At 40.2% G+C, this 5,000-nt stretch overlaps 1 protein-coding gene across 3 annotated transcripts in view; it reads left to right on the forward strand.

Annotated features, from left to right (window-relative positions):
* Nucleotides 1-5,000, forward strand: part of LOC121569348 (neuropilin and tolloid-like protein 1) — a 160,862-nt gene that overhangs the window by 105,962 nt on the left and 49,900 nt on the right. The gene's annotated exons all lie outside the window — the stretch shown is intronic.

The following is a 5,000-nucleotide window of genomic DNA, read 5'->3' on the forward strand; positions in this document are numbered from 1 at the left end:
CTGTTTGAAAGGAGAACAATGAAATGGACAGGGAGAAGGGTTTCACTAGACAAGGTGCTGTGCAATCAGCGAGCAGCGGCCACTGACTACGTAGTTTGAGCCAATCAGGGCAAGGCTTTTGTGAGGGAGCTGTCCTTAGCTGAACATGGCTTGAGGCATATCCTTGAAAATATAAGCGCTGTGTCATCCCAAAAATGAAAGTGAACTGATGGTTCCACTGTAATGTATTTCAGACGTGTGTTAAGCTGTTAGTGGATAAAAATAATAAGACACACAGAGCTGTGATGTAATGAGCCCAGCTCAGCTAATCTCTACCATTGTGACGTAAAATGCTTCAGCAAATGTACATTACAACAGGGGTGACGGTAGACACAATATAAGTAACCTAATTAATGTCCCGCTAACTGCCCTGAATGCCTCTGCTGATCCTACAGCTATTGTATGCAGTAATCATGTGCCTAATAACCAGATTTATACTGTTAGCGCTGAGCCGGTGTGCCCGAGGAGGAAGGCCACTGTGTGCAGCTCACCCTGCACTAACATAAATAACATGAGCACATCTACTGCTGCTAAGCTTCCCAGTAAAACAATAAAAACAAGTAAGCATCCCAGAAGAAAAGTGCTCAAAATAGCCCACGTTAACATATGTAGCTTAAGAAACAAGGTTCATGAAATCAATAATTTGCTAGTAACAGATTACATTCATATTCTGACTATCTCTGAAACTCACTTAGATAATACCTTTGATGATCCAGTGGTAGCAATAGAAGGTTATAACATTTACAGAAAATACAGAAATGCCAATGGTGGAGGTGTTGCTGTTTATATTCAGAACCACATTCCTGTGAAGATTAGAGAGGATCTCATGTTAAATACTGTTGAAGTAATATGGCTACAGGTTCATCTGGCTCACCTAAAGCCAATTCTGGTGGGATGCTGCTATAGACCACCAAGTGCTAACAGTCAGTATCTGGATAACATGTGTGAAATACTTGACAATGTATGTGATATCAATAGAGAGGTATACTTTCTGGGTGATTAAAATATTGACTGGCTTTCATCAGGCTGCCCACTCAAGAGAAAGCTTCAAACTGTAACCAGCAGAGGTGTGGACTCGAGTCATGTGACTTGGACTCGAGTCAGACTCGAGTCATGAATTTGATGACTTCAGACTCGACTCGACAAAATGTACAAAGACTTGCAACTCGACTTGGACTTTAACATCAATGACTCGTGACTTGACTTGGACTTGCGCCTTATGACTCGAGAAGACTTGCTACGAGGACTTGTAATGACTTGCAAAGGCTTGCTAAGAGGACTTGAAATGACTCGAAACTAAAATGTAGGACTTTGGACTCGACTTGAGACTTGATGGCTTTGACTTTTGACTCGACTTGGGACTTGCCTCATCTTTGACTCGACTTGACTCGGGACTCGAGGGCAAAGACTTGAGACTTACTTGTGACTTGCATAACAATGACTTTGTCCCACCTCTGGTAACCAGTGCCTGCAACCTGGTTCAGGTTATCAGTCAACCTACCAGGGTAGTTATGAACAGTACAGGAATTAAATCATCAACATGTATTGATCATATATTTACTAATGCTGCAGAGATTTGTTTGAAAGCAGTATCCAAATCCATCAGATGCAGTGATCACAATATAGTAGCCATATCTAGGAAAACCAAAGTTCCAAAGGCTGGGCCTGATATTGTGTATAAGAGGTCATACAATACGTTTTGTAGTGATTCCTATGTTGTTGATGTAAAAAATATATATGTTGGTCCGTGGTGTGTAATGAGGAGCAAACAGACACTGTACTTGAAGCATTTATGAAATTGCTTTTTCCAGTTACTAATAAGCATGCACCCATTAAGAAAATGACTGTAAAAACTGTTAAATCCCTGTGGATTGATGAGGAATTGAAAACTTGTATGGTTGAGAGGGATGAGGCAAATGAAAGGCAAATAAGTCTGGCTGCACAACTGATTGGCAAACGTATTGCAAATTGAGAAATCATGTGACTAAACTGAATAAAAAGAAGAAGAAACTACACTATGAAACAAAGATAAATGACATAAATAATGATAGTAAAAAGCTTTGGAGCACCTTAAATTACATTTTGGGGAAAAAGGCAAACTCAGCTCCATCATTCATTGAATCAGATGGCTCATTCATCACAAAACCAACTGATATTGCCAACTACTTTAATAATTTTTTCATTGGCATGATTAGCAAACTTAGGCATGATATGCCAGCAACAGTTGCTGACACTACACATTCAAGTATATTTGACCAAATTATGAAAGACAAGCATTGTAATTTTGAATTCCGTAAAGTGAGTGTGGAATAGGTGACAAAAGTATTGTTGTCTATTAACAATGACAAGCCACCGGGGTCTGACAACTTGGATGGAAAATTAATGAGGATAATAGCGGACGATATTGCCACTCCTATTTGCCACATTTTCAATTTAAGCCTACTAGAATGTGTGTGCCCCCAGGCTTGGAGGGAAGCAAAAGTCATTCCGCTACCCAAGACTAGTAAAGCCCCCTTTACGGGCTCAAATAGCTGACCAATTAGCCTGTTACCAACCCTTATTAAACTTTTGGAAAAAATTGTGTTTGACCAGATACAATGGTATTTTACAGTAAACAAATTGACAAAAGACTTTCAGCACGCTTATAGGGAAGGACATTCAACAAGCACAGCACTTACACAAATTACTGATGATTGGCCAAGAGGAATTTATGATAAAAAAGATTGTGGGGGCTGTTTTGTTATACTTCAGTGCGGCTTTTGACATTATCGATCATAGTCTGCTGCTGGAAAAACGTATGTGTTATGGCTTTACACCCCCTGCTGTAATGTGGATAAAGAGTTACTTGTCTAACAGAACACAGAGGGTGTTCTTTAATGGAAGCCTCTCAAACTTAATCCAGGTAGAATCAGGAAATTCCCAAGGCAGCTGTTTAGGCCCCTTAACTTTTTCCATTTTACTAACGACATGAGTAAAGCCAGTGTGTCTATGTATGCGGATGACGCAACACTATACACGTCAGCTGCTACAGCAACTGAAATAACTGCAACACTTAATAAAGAATTGCAGTTAGTTTCGGAATGGGTGGAAAGGAATAAGTTAGTCCTAAATATTTCCAAAACTAAAAGCATTGTATTTGGGTCAAATCATTCACTAAACCCTAAACCGCAACTACATCTCGTAATAAATAATGTGTATATTGAGCAAGTTGAGGTTACTAAACTGCTTGGAGTAACCCTGGATTGTAAACTGTCATGGTCAAAGCATATTGTTACAACAGTAGCTAAAATGGGGAGAAATATGTCCATAACTAAGCGCTGCTCTGCATTTTTAACAACACTATCAACAAGGCAGGTCCTACAGGCCCTAGTTTTGTCGCACCTAGACTACTGTTCTGTAGTGTGGTCAGGAGCCACAAAGAGGGACTTGGGAAAATTGTAGTTGGCTCAGAACAGGGCAGCATGGCTGGCCCTTAAAAGTACATGTATAGCTAACATTAATGACATGCATGTTAGTCTCTCCTGGCTTAGAGTGGAAGAGAGATTGACTTCATCACTGCTTGTTTTTTTAAGAGGTGTAGACAAGCTGAATGTACCGAGCTGTCTGTTTGGAATGCGGACACCCATGCATACCCCACGAGACATGCCACCAGAGGTCTCTTCACAGTCCCCAAGTCCAGAACAGACTACGGGAAAAGCACAGTACTACATAGAGCCATGACTACATGGAACTGTATTCCACATCATGTAACTCAGTCAAGCAGTAAAATCAGATTGAAAAAACAGATAAAACTTTATGGAACAGCGCGGACTGTGAAGAGACACACACACAGGCACACACACAGCATTCGCAAACACATGCTAACACACGCACTCTACACACACACACAGTTTAATATTGTTATTTTGCTGTATTATTTATTTTGTATTGTAAATATGTTATGGTAGAGTAGTATGTAATAAGGTGTTGTGTTATGTGTTGTTTTATTGTATGTAAATTGTGGTTGGACCCCCAGGAAGAGTAGCTGCTGCCTTGGCAGCCGCTAATGGGTATCCGTAATAAATACAAATATAAATACAAATGCGCGTAATGTCTGAAGATGGTTCAGTAAAGACAATACGCCGTAGCCTTAGAAGTCTGACATCATCTTGTTCATGTTTACTCCCATCTATGGCCAGGCAGACTCTGAGTGGAAGAGTTTCCTATCTGTACCTATAAAGGGATAGATCACACAAACAAAAAACAAAATCAGAGTGTGTCAGAAGCTTCCATACGTAAAAAGAACTGTTCAGTTCGACTTCAGACCAGTATTGAGGTGTGACAGAAATGTCATTTGATTTTGGCGTGAAGTATAATTTGGAAGAGCTGTGAGGAGTGGTTAATCAATGAACATGTGTTTGTTAGGGTTTTGATTGAGCACTAGGTTTGATTTGGATTAGCACTCAAGGTTTTTAAGATTTTGAATAATTTTAGGATACTTTTCCTCCACAGATTTGATACTTCACATGATAAACAATATCTCCTTCACTTACACAATGATGGAAGGTGTGCGTGTGCGCGTGCACATGCGTGTGTGTGTGTGTGTGCGTGTGAACGTGCGTCCATGTAATGTGATGTCATATCGGGTGACAGCTAGAAGCGACTGGTTCACCTCCACACACACACAGACGCACACACACACACACACACACATACACACACATTCTAAATGAGTTTCTATCACCAAGGTGTTGTAGTGGCATGTGTGACTAGAGATATGTCCAGAAGGCAATCCTATGACTCAGAATATCTATTTAACACTTATTAAAGTGTTATATCCAGTGTTCAGAAGTTTGCTTTCAGATCATTTCCAAAAAAGTACCGCGTTGAAACGCTATAGCTCCCTACCACTAAGGAAGATAGGAACTCCCTACCACTAAGGAAGGTATTATCTCCCAACCACTAAGGAAGGTATTATCTCC

The sequence above is a fragment of the Coregonus clupeaformis genome, chromosome 7, assembly GCF_020615455.1.
Source record: "Coregonus clupeaformis isolate EN_2021a chromosome 7, ASM2061545v1, whole genome shotgun sequence".
Classification (NCBI taxonomy): Eukaryota; Metazoa; Chordata; class Actinopteri; order Salmoniformes; family Salmonidae; genus Coregonus; species Coregonus clupeaformis.